Here is a 24,432-nt window from a genome sequence, read left to right as displayed (position 1 = left end):
ATGTCACAGGAGAATGTCACCCTCCCTCCTGGCTGCTCCTACGGTGACCTTCGAGCAGGGAGAAGCTGACTCAATTATGAATCACCCATTTTGGAATAGAAGTTGTTATTTGAGAAGTATATTTTTAACTATTTTATTTTCTTTCCCTTAGAGAATGTTTCGGAAGATGAGATATAGAAACATTTGCAATATTCAGACGAGAATCACACAAACATGCTTACAAAATCACCTATCCAGAGGACACTGGCTAACCACAAGACTCAAGAGTCAGGGACCCACATCCTCCTATTCTGTGGCTAGGAGCCCTTGGCGTAATATTATATTTGAATGGTTTACCCCAGAGCATTTCCAAAGTCAAACTTTTATTTCCCATGTCAGAAACAGCATCAAATTAAACTAGATTGGAATTGTGAGGCTGCTTTTAAAAAAAATGCCGAATTGTGCAATTCCTTAATATTAAGTAAAAGCTCTATAGACACTTCATGAAAGCACATGACCAGCACATGATCTGTGTCTTTTCCAGAGGAAACTTCCTTGGCAAAGTCACATATGTGTGAGGGTAAATTTTTCTTAAAAGGAGACTTTGTGCAGTGCCTTGGGAGTTGTTAGTCAAATAAATGACTCAAATTGGTTTTGTGTGGGAGACAAATCAAAGCATTTCCATGAGGTCGGAGGGCCGACCTGCAGTAGTTTAACTGTTTCCTGAGCAAGTAGAACCTGCTAGACTGGATGGATGATAGTTCCCGTGTTAGTCATTGTGAAGAGAAAAATAACGGTTCATATAAAAGGGGCCACCAAGGGTTATATGGCTGCAATTGTTTCCAAGCTGAAACAACTTTGTATCTGTTTATTATTACCAGTATCTTGTTATATTGTTCTTTTAGAATCAATAAAAGCTAAACTCCCTCCATGATTTTACTACCAGACTCTCCTGGAAGGACGGGTGGTACTGAGTGAGAGTCAAGAATGCCAAAACAGGGATGAGAACAGAGCTAATGATGAGTCAAAGCTAAATCCACTTTATTTGACAGTCTTTTTCCAGAGAGGAAGTTGCTTCATTAATGTAAAACATATGGAGAGATTCTTGTCGTTGTTTTTTTTTAATGTATGAGGTAAGTTTTTTCTTGAGGGGAAAAAAGGAACAAACACACATAGAGAGAGATTTTCTTGATTAAAAAAGGCTGTTTTCAGAAGACTTTTCCACACTTCTACAAAATCCTAGTTGTCAGTCATTGCCATGCGAGGTTCAGTTGATCCTCCCTAATAGTAGTTTTTCTATTTCATTAAAGGTAGTTTTGAGAAAAAACTTGATTAAGCATAATCTTTTTGCATTTTTGTCTCCAGTATCACAACAGCCCTTCATATCTCTTTAAGGCATGAGCATACTAGATACTATTCAAGTACCTAATGTATCTCAAAGACTGGTGTCCCCAGAAATAACCTTCCCCAGCTTTAGGGTCCAGGGCTGAATCCATGGTCCTGTTAAATCGATGGTCCCTGGTAAATATTTAGCAACCAGCTCCTGGGACGGTAGGAGGAAGAAGCATTTGCCAATGTCCCAAGTGTAAATATTTCCACCCTGCCTAATTTGAAGCTTCGGAATTTGAGGGGGGAAAAGATACACACAATTAACTGCCAGCCATTCATAAGTTGGCTTTGGGACATTACCACAGACCTCTCCAAATTACATGATTATGATTCTAGGATTATTTAATAGATTGGAAAAGGAGAGCTCCATTTGATTTAAAACTTGTCTTTTCTTTTTTTCTTTTTCCTTTTTTTTTTTTTTTTTTTTTAAATCAAAGGGCTTCGAAAGCAATTTTACCTAAGGGCCCTAGGTCTTAATATTTACTGACCTTATTCAAGCATTGCAAGAAACCAGAGCCAACACTTTTCTTTTTCTAGAAGCTCTTGGTTAAAACCACTTTCTTCAATAGAATATTCTAGGGGAAAAAATTCTCTACATGAGGAAAAATAGAATAGCAGATTATAATGTGTGATCTAGTTTTGTAATTTTTTAAAAGTTTACTTTTTAAGATATGGTCTCATTGTTGGGACATGAATCTCTGTAGAACGAGGCAGCTTTGAAGGACTCATTCATAGAGTCAATATAAAAAATGGAGGAGGTCACTGAAATCTCTGTATCTTTCCCATGGTGGAACAGGGAAAATAAGGGTCTATCATCTATATGTATATGGTTAATCATATCTCCAAGGTGCTTTAAATAAAATTATGTAGGGTAAGGCTTATCATTTGCAGCTGTTTAGGAGGAATGCCAGCAATGCAAGTAGGCCAGTTTTGAAGATAATGGATTTATGCCTTGCAGGAAGCCAAATGTGTGATCACTCAGACCAGAATCTGTTAAATATCATGTTGCTATTTCTCCCCTTTCTTCCCCATGATAGGTCACATCTCAAAGATGAGCATCACCCAGAGGTTGCCCAGGTGATCCTAGACCATCCTGAGCATGCAGCTGTGCAGGGCTTGACCTTGAAGGACAGATGGCATCAAGAGGAATTCTTTTATACCTTGTATCGGCCAGCGTTCAGCTTATGACGTTTCTGTCTACAGACGACAAAAGGCTTTCATTGTAAGCTGCTTTCTGATGCGTGCTTAAAACCAAGTTCAACACATTAAAAGGGAGAAGAGGCAGAAATGTACTCACTGTGCTCCGTGAAGAATTAAAAAATTTTATGGAAGTCGATGAAAGGGAAATAGATTTTTAAAATCTTTATGCCCTCTCCCCTCAGGATTGGACTTAATATTTATTTCAGGTTAATTGTAATTCTCCATTCTTTCTAATACACATTTATATCATGTTCTGTATTTTATTTCCTTGAAAAAACTGACATTTAAAGTGTTTCACACAAATTATATTTAGCTGAGTTTGCTTTCTATTTCTGATTTGAATAATATCATGATTCTTGCAAGCCCAAACCTCCCCTGAATAAAATTTACTGTCACAGGAGTATGATATGCTTTCAAGCATTCCCCTTTAATTTTTTCCTTTTTCAACTATAATGCTTTCTCAGACCTCCTTCTCTATAATGTTACCAAGTTTCTTTGAAGTATTATCTGATTTCAGAACTAAGCCTTAACCATTCCTCTTCAGAAGACTTGAAATAACTCTGTCCTTCTAATTTAGTCCACCACGTACCCACTGTCATTCTCTTGACCCAGCATAGTTCTAGAAAGTACAAGGCAAAACTTCTGAAATTCAGTCGTTGATCTGTTTGCACAGGGGCTATGTGCTTGAAAGAAAAATAATAATAGCTAGCATTTATTGAGTGGTTTTAGTGTCCCTGGCATTGTTCTAACTGTCCTACATGCATTCCTCCCTTAGTCCTCATTTTCCAGACGAACAAAGTAAGGCACAGAGTGGTCACTGAACTTTTATAAGGTCCCAGGACACATCAGTAGAATCAGGATTCTAACTCAGGCAGTCTACCTCAAGAGTCCACATTTTTATCCACTGTGCCATGCTTCATAGAGTGTTCTTCCGATCTATTTTGAAAGCTGTACTCATGGCTGTGTGTGCACTGGAAAACACATGCACTAAGGACCAGAAGATGCTTTAATGCAATTTTGCCACTAATTTGTTGTATGAACTTGGACAAGTCGGCCTCTCTGGAAAAAGTTAGGTAGAATTCCATTACATTGAATCCTTTTATAAGCAGCTTATTTATTTTAAATAAATACTATGGCTCTCAGTGGGAGGCCATTTAAGCAGTACCATTAAGACCAATGTAGACTAGTATCTGGAGTCAGACTGTGAGGCTGACACAGGGCTCCATGCCAGACCTCCTGGACTGAGTCCCCTCTCTGTCTCTTACCAAATGTGAGATGGTGGCAAGTCTGTCACCCTACCAGAGACTCCATTCCTTCATCTGTAAAATGTGAATAATAAAAACCCTCTACCTCAGAGGGTCATGGAAGGCAGAAGAAGAGTGCATTTAAAGCATCTAGTGCAGTATTATATATGATTATATGGTCCCATGAGGTTATTATTATTATGCCCATTCTATGGATGAATAAGCCAAGGCCTACAGAAGTTAATTAGTTTGTCTAAGAATATTTATATTGTAGGTGATAGAGTCAGGATTCTAGCCTGGGCGGATGGGTATTTAACTAAACATCATCTTCCTCCCAGGCCCAAGAGGATACTCTATGTCTGATACTGTATGTTGTCTATTACCTGAGCTAACTGGCCCTCCCCAGTATATCTTCCACCTTCCCACAGTTCAGCATCTGAAGAGTTTAACTGGTACTTGCAGAGGAGTTTTCGGATCCTGCCCCAGCACTAGACCCCAGTTCATTCTCAGGGTCTGGGCTTTCCTCTTATCTGATTGATCAGTGCCTGCCCTCTGTCCCCCCACCTCCCCTCCCTCTACCCTCTACCCCCATCCCACCACACATACTCTATCACCAAGCATTGGTCTCTTTTCTGGAAAACAAAAAGGGTAAGCTGGAATGCTCTGCCAATGTCTTTTGGGTTTGTTTTTGTTTTCCTAAATGTCAAGTTCTACAGGCTGTAGTAGGCATCCACCCTCTCAGGCCCATCCCACTTCCCATATGCCCACACAGATTGACTTTTTTCCCTAAGAGCTGATTTCCAACGCAACGCAAAACTTTGAGATTTAAAGTTTCACAGACCACCTACTGGTAGAAATGGATTTAAGATGTATTGGAATTTGCTTATGTCATATGTCAATTGATTAAGAAAATTAAATGCTGTGCCCCAGAAAATTAGCACAGGGAAAGGCAGGAATAACGAGTGCCTAGATTTCTCTATATGTTACAGGTGCATTTATTAAAGGCTGCAGAACTTTCTGACCTTGAACTATCATGTACTATCCATAGAAGGATGCAAAGCCATTTGTGGCTTGTAGTGGTTGCCTCAGTTTCTCTGAAAATGCCTTTCCTTCTTAATTGATAGCTAAGATATTGAATTTTTCTGAAGAGTAGAATTTTTATGTTCTGATACTTGGTTGATTTCTCAAAGTTCCCCAAAGGGCCTTATCACTAACTGATTCTAAAAGACTGTGGTCTATTCGGATTCCTCTTTGTTGAAGAACACTGGCAAGACAGGTTACCGGTTGGCACTTCTTCAGTATGGACTGCAGTATGGACACCTTCTGCCCAGGAACCCAGGTAGTTCTGGGCTTTCACAATGATGCTTATTTGAGTCTGGGCTACTAGAAACATGGCTTTTTTGTAAAATGCTCTAGATTCCTAGTTATTCCCACTGCTGTCTCTTCTGCACTGAACATCTCTCTCTGGAGCAATAACTGCAAACTGGTCTTATTCTTTGGGTGGTGGCTCTTCCCCTATGACCTATGTGATTTATTTCTAACTGAGGCTCTCTTCTTAGCTTCATATTATGTTGTGTTTCTGGAATCCTGCTCTTCCCTCTTTGCTCTGTGTCCTGGGGCTGGTGCAGGGGCATCCAGAGAGGGACTCTTGAGCATCTGTTCTTCTTGATGAGCTAAAGATTTCCATCTTGACTGAGGTCTTCCCGTTTTTAAACCTCCACTTTAATCCGGTGATGCTTGATAATAATAACAAAATATTGGTAAGGAAATGTTAATATATGCTTCAAATACAAAAGCAGTTTCTTCTGCAATAGATAATGTAAGAAAATGTACAATAATAGTATTTAATTTGCATCAGTAGGTGAGAGCCCTGAATCTTTCATTACGAGGTTAAATCTGATTTTTGTTTGTGACCAGCATGAACGCTGACCTCTGCCCTTTGAATGATCTTTCCGTCTCCCAGAAAGTTCATGAAAAGGTCATGGAGCTGCACCGACTTCCTCTGTGTGTGCATGGACGTGTCTTTGCTATTGATCTGGGAAAAGACCTTGCTTTGTCCATTCAGTGGTTTGGTTCACTTTATTTTTCATAGAAACCTGATCAGTGATTATAGAATTTTTCCACAGGAATTCACACCTGAATAAGTGTAGAAAGCTAACCTCTTTTCATGCTGCATTTTACCTTGGCCATAACTCCCAATTAAATGCATTTCTTGAACTCTTAAGGCAAAATATGGCGCTTACTGGTTCCAGGTCCGAAGCAGGAGAGAGAGGGAAAAATGGCTTAATATCTGGAAATAAAAACACTAGTGAATTCTTCTTACAGATTCCTTCATGTCAAATTCGTATCATGAGCGACTCTCAGTTTTCCCTTTAGATCATCTTGGCATGATCGAGGAGTAAAAATAAAAATGATTTCTGGTATATTCTTGAAGTGATTCCTTCTTTTGATGCTGCCTGTCAACGTAAAAGGGGCAATGAATTTCTGGAAACTGGCTCTGCTGACACCAGCAGCAGCATAGGCACCGGTTTTCAAATCAGACTGCAGTGACCAGTACAGTTGGAGGGTTTTAAATCTCCACCGGAAAACTACTGCCATTTACAAACAACAGCATTGTACCAAAAATGGTGAAAAATGCATCATATTTAGAATTATTGTGGAGGGGATATAACCGTACTTTTCAAGACTGTAAGCAATACGTATATTCATATCTTGTGCTATTTATCTTGTAGATATACAGCACTGGAAGTCCTCGGCTGCGAGCTGTTAGGTTAGCATCGAGAAGGAAAGATCCTGAGGTTTGTCACCACTGTATATCACCCCAGTTGTGCCCTTTGATTACACTGGGGCACCAACAGTCATTAATAACAGGGAAAGCTTTTTGTCTGGCAAATGCATCACCGTACAGTCCTTTCTTAACACCTAAGCATCTTGGTGTGGTAGCAAACGTAAATTAAGATGAAGATTGTTTATTTTATAGCCACACTTGTGAATAGAGGCGGCCTTTCCAGAGCCATTCAAGAAAATGTATTTTTCCCTGTTTTAAAACTTGAAATGTTTTCATATTTTGCAGTTCGCTCAAGGGAACCCAGTCATTAAGTCTCACTTGAACACACAATATGAGCACAATGTAATTACACTTTTAATTTCATCACTGTCACACTCATTTGGCTACCAGAGGGTTACAAAGCGAGCTATCATCCAAGATAACAATTGCCGTACAGACTTAAAGACCCAAGAGCACTCATGGTTGAAGATTTCTTGAAGAGCGTGATGTGAATGGAATTTGCAAATAGAATGCTTCCCAACATTAAAAAAAGAGAGAGAGAAAGAAAAACCCAAAGTGATTAGATTTGATGCTTATTGAATATGTTGCTCTGCAAGGTTGGTGCCACCAGCCAGTTTTCCCTAAAGTTCTACTTTCCCTTCAAAAGTCACCCAAAGTTGACCAATTGCTGTGGAACGTGAGTTACATTAAACTAGCTCACAATAAATGGGTTTATAAATTCCACCTCCCTATGTGAAAATGTTACAACATTTAAATGAGAGTATAGCCGCACTGTCAGTTTTACCTCTATTACATTTCTGTTGCCACTAGCATCCAGGAGGACCCAACATTTCTTGGGTAGACCCTGTCCATATTTCCTTAATTCAGAGATTTTCAAATTATGCGATTTTTCACAAGCAATTAGTGGGTGGTGACATCAATTGAGCATTCTCCCATCATCATTTAGAAAAAGAAAAGAAAGGAATGGCAACAGAATGGTATAAAGCCTAGTGCAGCATACTGCCCAGAGTATGGGCGACTTACTGCCTGGCTCTTTTCTTTAGTTGTATGCTCGTGGGCGCAAGTGTACGTGCTCCTATTCTCATTAGTTCCAGACATAAAATGTATTTCTTCTATAGGTCTTGATCAAAAAAGCTTTAAATCCTTTGCTCTAATCCATGGTTCCCAAAGTGTAAGATGCTTCCAGGCAATTTGGGCTCATAACATGGATCACGTGATCAGAAAGTTCATTGCTTTTTCTGTTCTTTTTCCAGTTAATCTAATTGGATCAAGAAGAAAGTCTTATGTTGGTGTCAGTAGATCCTTAACATCCATCTGATACTGGCTCAACCAGTCTTTGTTCTTGTCATTTTCTTGTTCCAACTTAGCATTTATTGCACGTTCACTGTAGGCAACTGCCAAGCCCTTAAAAATACAAAGATTTGCAACGCACAACATCACTGTCAAGGACTGCAGAGATATACCAACTATAAAAGCAATTTGGTGGAAACAAGTGGGAGAGAACAGTAATTTGGGTGAGAGAAAGCGGACACTGGAGGGTTTGGGGTGGATATTTCAGCACAAACAAAGGTTCAGAGGTGTAAAAACATGGTCCACATGAAAATCTCCTATCCCTTAGCCCCCAGGCCTGGAACTGTCCCTTTACCTCTGCCTCCTTTATTTCTGTTTTTCCCCACTTCATACTTGCAGCCTATTCATTTCCCTTGCCTCTACTTCGCCCCCTACAACTTTTCTGAGGGGGCATTTTTAAAGACTACTTTGAAAGCAGTAAAAGTCAAAATTAGAATTGTCTTCAGACTCAATGTTTTTGAAAATTGTGTAGATTGAATTTCATAATACTGTTTTGTTAATATTGGTTCCATTATATTCACTTTTAAGGCAAATGACACTGACTTGCCACATATACTTGTGATTTAAACCTTATTTTAAAATAATTTTGAGGGGAAAAAAGGCAGCTAATTAAAAAATATTTAAGGAATTTAGAGTATAGGAGATACTCTATGTTAAGGCAAAAAGCTGTGATTGGCGTATGCAAATAACCAAAGTTTTTACAGAAGTTGGGATGACACTATTAATCAAGTTTTAAAACTACTACCAGAATAATCATTCTAAAATACAAATTATCTCTCTACATGAGATCCCAGGATCTGACGCCTGCCTTCTTTTCCAAACTCGTTTCCTGCCACAACCCCTATAGACAATCAAGCCAAATAATTTGTTCCTTTCGCCTGTATGCTTCTGCTCCTTCCTTGGGAATGCCAGCAACCCCCTTCTCCTGCCATCTATAAGGTCTTGCTCACCCCTTGAGACTCAGCTCAAATAGGAAGATTCTAGGTCCCTTGCAAACAGCTGGCACTCTATTCTCCATTATTCTTATTTATATCACTGAGATACCATTTATTACAATGACCTCCAAGACTTTATTATTATTATTGTTTTCATTTACTCTAATGCACAAAGTGCTTTATTCATCTTTGTCTCTTAAGTATCTAAGATAGTTCTTGGTGCATACACACAGTAAGCACTCAGCAAAAAATGGAAAATGAATAAATTCCTTATAACGAAGATGTACTTGGCACAACACCAGACATAATGGAGGATTCATTTACAAATTCTAAGTTTGCTGCATCAACTCACAAAAAGAAGGGGATTTGAGATGAGTAACAATAGTGATAATAATATTAACCAGCATTTAGTAAGTCCTTACCAAGTTGATGGCTTTCTACAATGCATTATCTCATTTACTCTTCATAACAATCCCTCAAGGTGGAAACTGAGGCTCAGGGAAGCGACGTAACTCATCCAAGGCTAACAGGTGTTCAGCAGCAGAACTAAGATCCAGAGCAAGGGCTTTCTGCCCCCAGAGCCTGCCCCTTGCCACCAAACCCAGGGCCAAGGTAGATCAGTTGCTTCTCTACTCTCCAGAGAGAGAGAGATTAGCATCAGATGTGTTTGGTGAGAACAGTCTGGCATCTTTGCCTCAGTCACAGCTCTGTCTCTCCAGCTTCCCTAGTGCTCTGCCTCCCTGGTTCCTGGTCCAGAACTTGTTCCCCAGACTTGATTCTGCCTCGCTGGCCTGACTGCCGGCTTCCCTCCTAACGGCCTGGTTCCCGAAAGCAGCATCAGGTCCCCGTCACACGCAGGACTCTGCAGCCCCACGGCTCAGCCGTGCGACTCAGCTGCTTGACTGCAGGCACATTGATTCACCTCTTCATCTCCTCAAGATTAAAAATGAGTCATTATCTTAAAAGTGCAAAGAATCATCCCTGGTACCCAGTAAATGTTGTGAGTTTCGTTTACGCCCTTCCTACTGCCCCGGGCGGGCTATCTCGCGGCCACGAACTCCTCGCTCCTTGTAGGTATCCATAGAGGCCGTCAGTACACTGACTGTCTCCTGACAGGGCCCCGTTTCTTTCATTCTCAAACAGTTTCTGCTTTGGGCCCGGCACTGTGCTAGGTGCAGCAGAACAAGAACAGATGAAAATTGTAGTATTTGCCCTCAAGGAACTTAAGAGAGGTCAACTAGAGAAACAAAACCAACAGAAAGGCTTGTCTCTGTCAGAAGCCATGTTGGGAGTCCCCAGTAGGGACGGCAGAACAAGTTTGGGCACGTGGGATGGGGTAGGCTCTGAGGGGGACATGGGAGGGCTACAGACAGGAGCCTTTCTGGGAGAAGTCAGTCATCTAATCTGCCCCATGTTAGAGGCACAGCAAACTCAGACATGACCTGGGCAGTGTCACTATTTAAAGGGTGGGAGCTAAAGGGGTGGGGATGGGTCAGGGGTTGGCAGCGGGGACTACTGAAGGAGGCAGTTCTTGGGGTCAGAGGCGATGCTTAGTGTCTAACCCAGAGGCCCATGGAAGTCAGAAAAAGGCCTATCATTACCCAGCATCCTTCCTATTTATTGGTTAATAAAATGTTTAATTTTATTTGTCAATCTGACCGGGCCACAGGATGCCCAGTTATCCAGTTAAACATTATTTCTGGGTGTGTGTGTATTATGAGGGTGTTTAGGAAAGAGATTAGTATTTGAATTTTTAAACCGAGTAAAAAAGATTGACCTCCCAAATGTGGCCAGGCCTCATCCAATCCATGGAAGGACTGAACAGAACAAAAAGAGGGTAAAAGGGAAATTGCCCTCTCTTCCTGTTTGAGTTGGGACCTCAGTCTTCTGCTTTCAGTCTGGGACTTAAACACTACTGATAGATAGGTTTTCCATTCTCGGGCTTTTAGATTTGGACTAGAATTTAGGCTGTAGGTTTTCCTGGGTTCTCAGGCCCTTGGACTTGGACTGGAACTCCAACCCTGACTTTGCGGATCTCTAGCTTGCAGAAGGCAGATCATAGGACTTCCCAGCCTCAATAATCATGAGTCAGTTCCTTCTAATGAATACATAGATATGTAAAATACATAATATTTTTTAAAGTGAGAACTATTTTGGTTTAGCTAGAAGAACAGCTACTGCTACTTTTTTTTTAATCTTCTAATAGAATATTAGTAAAAGCTACTTTGACAATGAATTATGAATCGTTCCAATAACTGTGTATTGCATACTTACTGTGGAGAAGGAAGGCAAGGTGCCCAGAAAGCATGGGATATAAATGAATATGACATAGTCCCTTGCCTGGAGGAACTCACAATCTGATGGGAATAATGCTTAAACACACAAATAGGTGAGGCAGGTTGATGTAATGGTTGAGAGGGTGAGCTCTAGACAGTGTTGTACTGGTAAATGTCCAATTGCTGGTCTGGAGTAAAATGAGGGCTGTCTTGGTTTGTAGCTCATGTCTATTCCCATGACATAGATCCTCTCTCTATAACCTATGCTAAGCCACAGACATGGCATTGCTGAATGCAAGATTGGAAGAAGATATTAGCAATGTGCTCTCTCTAGCTGGTGTGAGACAGCACATACACACCACTGGCTCTACAGGTTAAGTCAACTCTGGCAGGTGCTGGCTGTGTATTGGTTTGTAACTCCTTTGGGTCCAGTATCTTCATCTGGAAAGTGGGATTACAACAGTACTTTTCTCATAGAGTCATCTGAAGGCTATAGGATAAGCTATATAAAACATTTAGAACAGTGTCTGGTGCATGATCTCAATAAACATAAACTATAATTACTATAATCAAATACAAACAGGATGGAGAGATGGCTTCCTATTAAATAAGTAGGATTTAAGAAGGAGGTGGTTTTTTTAATAGGGATGATGAGGTTGTGGAAGGGGAATCTCAAGTTGGGGAATATATGGCAAAGCTAGACAGTTTAAGAAAGTATCAGACATAGTATGAAAATTCAATTCAGTTTGGCTGGAATATAGTGGTTACATATAGGAGCAGAGAGGTTACACCCTAGGAATTGGGCTGGGCCATACTTTGGGGTCCTGAGTGCCAGAAGATATGGGATCAGGGAGCCACAGACTATCTGGATGTAGAGGAGTGAGATGACATGAGTCCTGGCATTCCTAGCAAAGTTCCCTAAACTAAGGTGTCATGAATGTCCTAGTGAAGTGCGGTGACTGCTTGAAATCTGTGTTGGGAATACATGCTTGTTCTGTCATGAAAAATGAGTACTGACTGGAGCTAGCTGAGTCTGGCTCACAACTAAAGAGCATCTAGGTGGACTCTCAGGTTCCATTTCTTGTTCAGTACTCAACTGGATACACAACTGAGCCAAGGAAAATGTTCAAATGGGTATGTCTTCTGTGATCTTGAACGCACATCAATGCAGTTTCATATCTGGCAGATATTACAGAGATATCTGATCTCACCGAGTGAGGTCTGCAGTTCACAGAATCACTAATACAAAATAAATTGCTATTCTTTAGGAAGGACTTGCAAATAGAACTTCCTCAAATACTATAGGGTAGGGGAAGAATAGTACTTTCTACAGAGGTGATTTGGGGAAAATTGCCCAGTGGATATTATTTTCCAGAATACCACATTTTTAGAAAGCATTTTATTTCAAAATGGTTCATTTACTTTGGATCTAATTTTGATCATTTCCAGTTTTGTTTTCAAAACGATGTTCAAAGAGCCAAATTTTTTTTTAAGATTTTTATTTATTTATTTGACAGACAGATCACAAGTAGGCAGAGAGGCAGGCAGAGAGAGAGGAGAAAGCAGGCTCCCCACTGAGCAGAGAGCCTGATGCGGGGCTCGATCCCAGGACCCTGGGATCATGACCTGAGTCGAAGGCAGAGGCTTTAACCCACTGAGCCACCCAGGTGCCCCAAGCCAAATTTTATTTAACAGTTTACAAATTGCCCTAAATCACACTCTATTTACTTATTTATTTATTTTAAAGATTTTATTTATTTGACAGAGAGAGAGAAATCACAAGTAGGCAGAGAGGCAGGCAGAGAGAGAGAGGGGGAGGAAGCAGGCTCCCTGCCGAGCAGAGAGCCCAACGTGGGGCTTGATCCCAGGACCCTGGGATCATGACCTGAGCAGAAAGGCAGAGGCTTTAACCCATTGAGCCACCCAGGCGCCCCCACACTCTATTTAAAATAGCCTTGAACACTTACTGACTTAAACACTCACATTACATGATCTCATTTCATGCACATAGTCACCCTGTGTGATGGAAGTCATAGTGTTTTAGAGTTGGCAAGGAACTGCGAGATCAAGTTTGAGACTCTCCTGCCTCGTTAATTCACTCAACAATATTTGTTGTATGTGTGCTTGACAGAAACTATGCCAGGATGATCCATGGTGAATAAGATAGAGGAGGTCCTCTATTTACATTCTCAGTTGGAGGCAAACAATAAATAAGTAAATTGTCAAGTTAAGGGCCATGATATGTACTCTAAAGGGAAAATAGGGTTCTGTAATAAATGAGTTGGTAGAAAGGGTTTGGGTGGAAAATTGTAGTTTAGATGTCATTGTTAGGAGGTAACATCTGAACAGAGACTGGAACAGTAAGAAGGAGCTAGTCACTGAAGAGCTTGGAGCATCCCAGAGAGAACAGCAGATGCAAAGGCCAAGAGTGAACATTGGAGGCCAGTGTGGCAGAGTGGAATGGGCAAAGGGGAGAGAAGTACCAGATGAAGTAGGAAGCACTGACAAGCAGAGATCCTCAGGACTTTGGATTTCAACCCAGGGCTGTGAAAGAATTTGAACAGTGGAGATACATGCATCTGTTGGGTGGAGAATGGACTTGTAGCAGCGGCAAGAGGGTAGGCAGTGAGACCAGTTGGAAAACAGAGGCCTGGGGAAAGAGTATGGTTGGTAACAAGATCAGTTCTGAAACCAGGTTTTCTCCTCAAAGTCTAGTGTGTTTGCCATTTTGCAAAGAAGAAAATATCCAAGGGACTTTAATTACTGTTTATACAGGAGCATCTGGAAAGTCTATCATCTTTCCAGTCTTCAGAAAAAACGTTATGGAAAGCTTTTCTGTGTGTGTGTGTGTGTGTGTGTGTGTGTGTGTGTGTGTTAGAACAATGGAGAGCAGTCTCAAAGTCCTTGCGTCGTCTATAACTCATGCCAAACACGTAGGGCAGAGTCACCAGGTATGAGGCTGCGGCCCGACAGTCGTACATACAACCTGCTGTCTACCTAGTCTCCGGTCCTTTCCTTTCTCCCTGCTCTCAAACCCTTGTTTTGTTTGTGACAGCATGTCCGGGCAACACCTATGTTTTCTACTCTGAACTTTGCCGTTAAGAGTAACCTAGTTTTGACCAAGTAGAATCTTGCTGAGGATGTCTGGGCAAGTTTTTCCTTTTCTGAAAAATGTCCCATTTCTTCTTACATCTTATCATTTTCTCCTTCCTTTGCAAAACCAGGAGGATGAAAGCCACATGTTTAAGATGGCGGAGCAAGGATCTGGAAGGCGGCTGGCCTTTGATGGTTTAAAGTGACCACACCAACTGTACAAACATTACTTGTGAACTTTAAGACAAATGAGAAAATACTGGTTAAACCACTGAATTTGGATTTTTTTTTTAATGTAGCTTGAACACATCCTAACAAATTCACTGGCTTGGAGGGAGGCAGAGATAAATTAATACACGGTGGCTACAATCCAACATAAATAACTCGTGAAAATATGAGATGGGATGTTAACTAAGTGCTAGGGTCAGGCAAAGTAAGAGTTGATTTTCCTAAACAAAGGAAGTATTTTTCTTTTTTTTTTTTTTAAACATTTAATGTATTATTTGCCTCAGGGGTACAGGTCTATGAATAATCAGTCTTACACAATTCACAGCATTCACCATAGCACAATACCCTCCCCAATGTCCATAACCCAGCCACCCCATTCCTCCCCACCACCCCCCAGCAACCCTCAGTTTGTTTCATGAGATTGAGACTCTTATGGTTTGTCTCCCTCCCAATCCCATCTTGTTTCATTTTTTTTCCTTCCCTACCCCCCACAACTCCCGTACACCACATCTTCTTTATTCATTCATCTGTTGATAGACATCCAAGTTCTTTCCATAGTTTGGCTATTGTGGACATGGCTGCTATTAACATTCAGGTGCACGTGCCCCTTCAGATCACTACATTTGTATCTTTAGGGTAAATACTCAGTAGTGCAATTGCTGGTTCGTAGGGTAGCTCTATTTTCAACTTTTTGAGGAACCTCCCTACTGTTCTCTAGAGTGGCTATGCCAGCTTGCATTCCCACCAACAATGTAGGAGGGTTCCTCTTTCTCCACATCCTTGCCAACATCTGTTGTTCCCTAACTGGTTAATTTTAGCCATTCTGACTGGTGTGAGATGGTATCTCATTGTGGTTTTGATTTGTATTTCCGTGATGCTGAGTGATGTTGAGCACCTTTTCATGTGTCTGTTGGCCATTTGGATGTCTTTGAAGAAATGTCTGTTCATGTCTTCTGCCCATTTCCTAATTGGATTACTTGTTCTTTGGGTGTTGAATTTTATAAGTTCTTTATAGATTTTAGATACTAGCCCTTTGTCTGATATGTCACTTGTGAATATCTTCTCCCATCCTCTCAGTTGTCTTTTGATTTTGTTAATTGTTTGCTTTGCTGTCCAAAAGCTTTTGATCTTGATGAAGTCCCAATAGTTAATTTCTGCCTTTGCTTCCTTTGCTTTTGGCGATGTTTCTAGGAAGAAACATTGCTGCAGCTGAGGTCAAAGAGGTTGCTGTCTGTGTTCTCCTCAAGGATTTTGATGGATTTCTGTCTCACATTGAGGTCTTTCATCCATTTTGAGTCTACTTTTTCTGTGTGGTGTAAGGAAATGGTCCAGTTTTATTCTTCTGCATGTGGCTGTCCAATTTTCCCAACACCATTTGTTGAAGAGACTGTCTTTTTTCCACTGAGCATTCTTTTCTGCTTTATCGAAGATTAGTTGGCCATAGAGCTGAGGGTCCATTTCTGGGCTTTCTATTCTGTTCCATTGACCTATGTGTCTGTTTTTGTGCCAGTACCATACTGCCTTGATGATTACAGTTTTGTAATAGAGCTTGAAGTCTGGAACTGTGATGCCGCCAACTTTGGTTTTCTTTTTCAACATTCCTCTGGCTATTCGGGGTCTTTTCTGGTTCCATATAAATTTTAGGATTATTTGTTCCATTTCTTTGAGGGGAAAAAAAAGATGGTATTTTTTTAAATTTATTTTAAATTTATTTTCAGCATAAAAGTATTCATTATTTTTTCACCACACCCAGTGTTCCATGCAATCCGTGCCCTCTATAATACCCACCACCTCGTACCCCAACCTCCCACCCCCCCGTCACTTCAAACCCCTCAGATTGTTTTTTAGAGTCCATAGTCTCTCATGGTTCACCTCCCCTTTCCATTTCCCCCAACTCCCTTCTCCTCTCTAACTCCCCATGTCCTCCATGCTATTTATTATACTCCACAAATAAGTGAAACCATATGATAATTGACTCTCTCTGCTTGACTTATTTCACTCAGCATAATCTCTTCCAATCTTGTCCATGTTGCTACAAAAGTTGGGCATTCATTCTTTCTGATGGAGGCATAATACTCCATAGTGTATATGGACCACATCTTCCTTATCCATTCGTCCGTTGAAGGGCAAAAAAGATGGTATTTTGATAGGGATTGCATTAAATGTGTAGATTGCTTCAGATAGCATAGACTTTTACACAATATTTGTTCTTCCAATGCATGAGCATGGAATGTTTTTCCATTTCTTTGTGCCTTCTTCAATTTCTTTCATGAGTATAGTTTTCTCAGTACAGATTCTTTACTTCTTTGGTTAGGTTTATTCTTAAGTATCTTATGGTTTTGGGTGCGATTATAAATGGGATTGACTCCTTAATTTCTCTTTCTTCTGTCTTGCTGTTGGTATATGAAAATGCAACTGATTTCTGTGCATTGATTTTATATCTGGACACTTGACTGAATTCCTGTATGAGTTCTAGGAGTTTTGGAGTGAAGTCTTTTGGGTTTTCCACATAAAGTACCATATCATCTGCAAAGAGTGAGAATTTGACTTCTTCTTTGCCAATTTGGATGCCTTTTGTTTCTTTTTGTTGTCTGATTGCTGAGGCTAGGAGGAAGTATTTTTCTAAATAAGGAAATAGAGTACTTTCTTCAAGAGTAATTAAGCCATCAACTTTTACAATAAAATTCCCTACCCATGTAGCCCTGAAAATCAAGGAGATAAAGGACCATGGACATCAGAATCACACCAAGAGAGGGAGCTCTGGACGGTGTACAATTAAACTGCAGTCAGTCACCTACATAATAACTTAAAGAGGTGTTGAGAGGTCTAGGCAATTTGAGCTTCCTTTGCAGGTCGTGAATTTCTCTAAGGTTGCATCTGGAGTCAGCTCAAGGGACTCTTGGTCCCTTTTTTTGGATTAGGTTCATAGTACAACTTCCTTTCAGGTTTCTCAAACCCAAAATGGGGATGGGTCTCTCAAGTTCACCCCATTCTCAATAATGGCATCTCCATGGCATCTAAAGCAGATATAAATAAGAGCTTCTGTGTCATTTCTTTTCATGTCTACCTGAGAATACTGTCTGGCCCCATTTAAGGCTTTTAACAGCTTATTAAAAGGCATAATTTGGGTGAGGAGCAAAGAATATATTGATGTCCTCATTTTCCCCCATTGAAGTTACTCTTAGAATCTGCATTTTCTCTCTTACACATAGACACACATGGACATTGGACTATAAACTTGAGGGCAAAGTCTATTTGTAATGATAACTATGAGATTTTAAGGCCCAGTATAGCATAAATATTGTGTGTTATTCTGTAAATACTCATTGTATTTCTGACTCATGGGCATAGATGGTGTTCTCTCACTTTCCATAAAAAAGTCTGGATAACAGGTTATTGAGAGAATTTATAGGGACAAGAGGAACCCCAAGCTCTCCATCCTCTTAATAGTGCCCCAAATACAAGACCACTGAATACCTTCCATAAGATCCAGTCTAACTCTGGACTATTATAAGAAACTCAAGAGAGCATTATCCATAATAACAAGCGCTGACATGGAAGAGCATTTTACTTCCTAGGCTTCTGTTCTTTTGCTGCCTGCCCATCAATCCATCTAGGAAGCCCCCATCTATTGTGTTCTGGTTTCAGCTATTCTGAAATGCTGTTTGCTTGCAGGGTATCTGGGAAAATACAACAGTAGGACGATTACAAAGAAAGCCCGGCTATGAGAGAGCAGTCTCATAGAAACACAGCCTGGCAGGCCAGACTGTTGTTCTGAAAACCAGGCACGGAGGAGGCTTGCTTTCTGTGGGGTCACGAGGTTGATGAGGGAGTGCCTTCACAGGTTCCAGTGGTTACAATACCCCCTCTCAGGCCACTTCAGTTTGGGTGTTAAAATATTCTTTGTCAGAGATGTGAAAACTGGCTATAGCTCATGATTAGGGAATCGAGTCCTGGCTTCTTGTCCAAAAGGGGTCCTAAGGAATGCTGGTTTCGTGGATCCTGCAGGTTCTAGGATGGGGACTTGTAATGATTTCCAAGCCATGTGGGAGGGACGGAAGAAGAGATCAGCGGGTTTGTTACCAGGCAGCAGGGATACACTTTTCACAAACACACGGTGTCTTGAAAGTTTGGTTTCCCATCACCATTTATATTCCTGAGGAATAGACGTGTCTCTCACTTTGCAGCAGTGTTTCGTGACATTTGGATTTACAATGTTCAAGTTGAAGTCTCTAGCCCCTTGCAGTCTGTCAAAAACAGCTTCTTTGTCCATTTATTTTTGTCTTCCACACCCCGTCTGAATATCTTTTGTAAATTTATACTTGACAACCCTCGTATTTCAGTAGCTGGCTTTGGTTTCACAATCTACCTTGCTCAGTTACATTAGCTGAAACAACAAATTTAATCCATGATGTCAATAGTAAATTATAGCAGAGAAGTAATATATGTCTGACATCATAAAGGTCAAGGCCATGGTAAAAACACTGCAAATTCTGGAGCCATTGTATGGAGCAAGCGGTGGGCTCTTGCTAAACACTAACATGAAAATCAGATTAGCACTAAAAGCTGCATTTGGCTAATCTTATTTTTTTAATATCTTTTTTTTAAAATGGAAAATTTCTAAAAACAGAAAGCTCTCCTATTCTACACTGGCCTGTGGATTTTGCTCCCATGGACATTGGCTATGTAATTATATTTTATATTTGGTAGTGGATAAATAATTAAAACTAGAATTACTTTTCTGAAAAGATTCATTTAGAGCACACGTTTTCTATTACCATAGCGGTCGGATGGGGGAGGGGACATCCCCTCCTACCTACCTAAACTACCTTGCCATTAAAGTATCTAAATTACCTCGGTGAATTCTGAGCACAGAAGTGGTTGATGAATTGCTTTTGCATAAATGCACTTTCTCTTTGCTAGAATCTAATTTTATGAAACACACTCGCGTGTGTGTGTGTGTGTGTGTGCGCGCCTGCACACACATACACACACGCTCGCCAAGAGACACTCATATACCAAAGCAACCACTGAACCCTCTCAAGAAGAAAAATTGAAGGCTGGAATTTTCTTTATATAATGAAGTTTTTTTAAACGTTGCCAGTAATAGAAGCATCTCTAAGGAAAGCCCAAATGGCTTCATCTCCTGTAGGGAAGAGTGGTTCATGAATCACTGTTTCCATGCAAAAGTGTTTCATTCCTTAAACGGGTGCTATCAATTGTAATGGTTGATTTTTTTTTTTTTAAGTATCGAAATTTGATTTTGGCTTAAACTCATTTATTACAAGTAGAGGAAAAAAGAAGTCTTCTGCAGAGTAAACTGAAAAACCATTCTGTGGCTAAGAGTCTGAAAATCCCATCTTTTTTGTGGTCATAATGTGTTTAGATGGTTTGATCTGTCATGGGCAGCCCTAGAGGCCAAGGAGGCCTCTTAAACAGCTGACAGCTCTCACTTGGCTCAGATGCATTTTCATTTGCTAATTAGAAGCATTTATTTTAGTTTCCACGAGTTCTTGCTGTGTGTTTTTTTGTTTTTGTTTTTGTTTTGCTCTGTGTTAGATGTAAGAAAAATGGTAGTATCTGAGCTCTAAAATACAATAATGTGGCATTGGCTATTATCTCCTGACAGTCATTTACAGTCTGTATCACTGAGAAGGGAGAAAATGTTGTCAGCCCTCCTTTTACCCAGTGAGAAGCAGCACTTGGCAAGACTCTCCCTTGTGGGGAAGGGTCTGGAGCAATGGCTCTGAATGGAAAGGTCTGGAGCAATGGCTCTGAATAATATGAAGAATGCAAACAGGCCGAAAAGAAGGTGGCCTCCAGGGAGGTCTGAAGATGTCCGGTCTCTCCCTGAGTCGGGCCTCTCTGGTTTGCCTACCTCCATTACTACCCGGGGTGATGAGTTGACTGTGAACTAGAACGGGGAGAGAGTGTGGCAGCCAAGGTGGCCAAATCCTCCATTCCTAGTCCAGTTTCTTTGCCTCAGTCAATAATCACCACAAGCAAGCTGAAGAAACCTAGCCCTCAAATTGACCTTGGGCCGTAGACACACCTGGCTTAAGATCATAGAGCACTTTGAAGAAAGAAAAGGTCTCCTGAAAACTAAGGTTATTACAATGAATAACTGTACATTTTATAGTTCCAAGATTTCTTTAATTTGGCAATTGATACCCATAAATATGTCCTAGAAAATATGAACGAGATATAATTCCTGCCTTTGCGAACCTTAAAATTGAAAATCCTAACAAAATACATAGCCCTCTAAGTAAGTCATCTCTCAGCTTTTAATCCCTTTTTATGTCACACTGCTGTGAGGCAGATGGGAGCATGGGGTTTGCATCATTCACTGCAGGCTTGGTCAGTCTCTCAGGTTGCACACTGATATACCAGCAGCATTGTCAGCATTCACTTATAATGACTTACATATCAATGCAAGATTGTTGCATTGTTAGGCATCCTGCCTTATATCATCAGCATGTGATTGTGATATTTTCTCTTCATAGTTAAATAGAAAGATGATTTACTTGCTCTAATTTTTGTTGCAAAATAAAACATTATCCAATAAACTAAGTTTTGATCAAGCCCACGTAAGCTTCATGGACTTCTCTTTCACCCTGATAGTGACTAATACTTGGAAAAAGCCTCCCTCCTACTTTGGCCTTATGGACGTGAGTTCTTGACCTCTGGGCCATGTAGCCTCATCTTTGGTTTTGTGGAGTGCTGTGGATTGTTCCATGTCCCAGGCACTGTGCCTGGCACCTCATTTGCTGGATCACACACTTCATACAGTCCTTTGAGTTAGGTGTTGTTATCTTTTCATTTTACAAAAGAAAAAGTGGATTTTGCAGGGCTAGATTAACTTTCAAGGCTACATACACAAGAGGTTCGCTGCTAGCCTCTGGACCCATTTCCATTGGGTCAGGTGCCCACCTCTGCTCCAAAAATCTGGTCCCAAATCCAAACCTGACTGCCTCCAAATGTCATATCCCTAACTGCTACCTGGTCCTGCCTTATTGCGTGTTCACAATACAAAGGTCCTTCGTATGCACTATTCTCCCTGTCGCTCCTCTCAGTCCTAGAATGACCACTGTGCTTGCTTTGAAATTTGGAAAGCCATAGTTTGCAGTTTCGTGGGCTCACCTCATCACCCCAAGCAAGCCTGTTAGTTGCTGTTCTTGGCAGGGGGAACTGAGAACATGATGAATGACAACAGTCTGCTCTAGGAATAAACAAACTCTTCATTATTCCATTAGCTAATTTCCATTTCCTGCTAAACCTAACAATTTATTGGCACTATTTAAGTTAATGTATGGCTGTATTATTTTATGTATTTACTTTATATTCTTCACACGATGACATCTTTTAGGTGTTCATGTCCTCTCTGTGCCTTTTGGAAGACAAAATTGGATGCATTTGAGACAGTAACTCTCCCAGCACAGGTGGGACCACTGCAAAATCCTCTTTTATGGAGCACATTTTTCCTAAAAGCCTGAAAAGAGATCATCTCACAGCCACTGTGAATCAAGTGGTTTTGGAATGTAATGCCACTCTAGGGGGACACATTTGGGCTTGCTTCTCGAGCATCCTATGCTGGAGGTAAATGTTGTGTGGTGTATTGGAAGCAGCATTAAACGAGACTCAGGAGCCCTGATTTCCAGCCCTTTACTATGTAAGGGTTTCGTGAAAATCCAAAAGGCATGTGGGCAGGCTCTGCTAAGCTGTTCAGACTATAAAGAAGAAACACTCACTCTTTAGCAGAGAAGGCATTTATTTCAGGGTCACATGTGGACTGATTGGGAAAGAAAGCACTGTCCCAAAGGACAGAGGGTACTGTGAGATCCTTTCTGGCCATTTCTTTCTTGTTCTTCTCTCACATACAAGTGACATGGTCTTGACCTCATGGTATCTGTTCCCTGTGACCTTGCTCTTCTCTTGGTAGTCCCATGGCTCTCTCCATGCTGACTGGCTTCTTCCTTCCCTATCCTCTAGGGTTTAGAAAAATGGAGGCCAAGAAGCCCAATACAGCCTGGAGAGGTGCTTTACTTGGCTAGCTCAACATTTAGAGCAAATTTTGAATGTAAATAAGTTTGGGGGGGTTTTTGTTTGTTTGTTTTTTGTTTTTTGTGTGTTTTTTTTTTTTTTTTGCAAAACACGTGTTATTGTCATATGGTTGCAAATTCACTGATTTACTTCATTCAGAGGAAAGTATTTGAGTTTGCAACTACTCTACTCTACTTCCTTCTGCTTACTCATAATGTTTTTCTATCTCTTAACTTTCATTTGGTTTTCTTTGACTCTTTGTGCTCTTGATCTCCATTGAAATAATGTGTTAGGCGATTTTTTTTTCTGGTATTTACTGCTAACCCTCATTTGATCTGTTTCTCTCCATCTGCAGTCTTGAGAAAGAACCTTCTTATACCATTCTACATTAAAAGGTCAGTCCAAGCTACAAAGTACTTTGTAATGTCTACAATAGTATACAGATGCAAGGTGTTCATTATTATTTTTGTTATTATGTAGCAGCATATATGAGGGTCATATAGATACATCAAACTATCACAAAAAATTTCTCTCCTGGCATATGTGATGATTTATTGCTTTGGAGGTTATCCAAAGACCTTAGCTAAGAAACACAGCAAGTTAAGCTATGGACCAATTTTCTTACAGAAGTGAGCATACACATGGGCCTTCTCTAAGAACCTATGGGGGAATAATTTCAGATTCAGACAAATGGCTCAGAGTCTTTGTTCAGTAGTGTAGTGTGTAGGCACAGTCAAGGCACCCTGGAGAGACCTGGGGAGGAACAGGCCATTTAGGGGTATCTTAAAAACAGTTTCTCATTTTTGGGTACTACAAAGCCATCAGTGTTGAAAAATGTCATGTAGTCTTCACTCACAGTTACAAATTTGGCCCATTCCTTATCTTTTTACACCCACCACCTCTAATATTATGGCAATTTACTTATTTCACTCTGCTCTAACCACTCCTGCTCACACAGGCTCCAATTAAAAATAAATCACAGTAATAGGAGGACATAGGGAGACGGAGAGAAGGGAGTTGAGGGAAATTGGAGGGGGAGATGAACTATGAGAGACTGTGAACTCTGAAAAACAATCTGAGGGTTTTGAAGGGGTGCAGGATGGGAGGTTGGGTGGTGGGTATTATAGAGGGCATGGATTGCATGGAGCACTGGGTATGGTACATAAACAATGAATTCTGTTACACTGAAAAGAAATTAAATTTTAAAATAAAAATAAATAAATCACAGAAGACAAAATAAGGGGAAGCAAGAAGCTCTGCTGTTTCCCACAAGTTTGGGGCAGTAAGACTGGATGTCTCTCACTCAATGTCTCCTTTTATAAAGAGATAAAAACAGCCATTAATCGAGAAGCCAGAATAAAAAATTGAAAGATTTTGTAAATATTTAGACTTATTTAATAAAGCAGCATATATTTACAAAGAATATACTCTTGGAGATCTTGTAACTAGAACTAATTAAGGTTGGTAATTAACTTTGGAAAAAACCCAAAAGCAAAGAAAACAATTAGACAAATGATCTGTTAGTCTAGAAGATGCAAGACTTGGAAGTGCCTATGACTCAGTTGAATGTCTCTTTCTATTAGAAACACTGGATGTCTCTTTCTATTAGAAACACTGATGAGCTAGATCCTGATGTGTGTACTGTCTGCTTTGGCCCACTCTACAGGGATGTCATGAGGATAAAAGAGATCATAGACGTAAAGACACACCAAGCATTTAGAAATGGAAATGCCATATATGCCCAAGGTATCATTAGCATTATTCCCATTGATTGTTCTGGCAAGACTTTTTCATAAAGGATACTGCAGCATAGAATCCATTTGTACAAAGCCCAAAAAGTAAAAAAAAAAAAAAAAAAAAAAAAGCAAAAACAAGAAAAACAAAGCAAATATCAAACACCTTGAGTCAAT

The sequence above is a fragment of the Mustela putorius genome, unplaced genomic scaffold, assembly GCF_011764305.1.
Source record: "Mustela putorius furo isolate JIRA1106 unplaced genomic scaffold, ASM1176430v1.1 tig00003869_pilon_pilon_pilon, whole genome shotgun sequence".
Taxonomy (NCBI): Eukaryota; Metazoa; Chordata; class Mammalia; order Carnivora; family Mustelidae; genus Mustela; species Mustela putorius.
The sequence above is the reverse complement of the archived record's forward strand: the minus strand, read 5'-3'. Positions refer to the sequence as shown.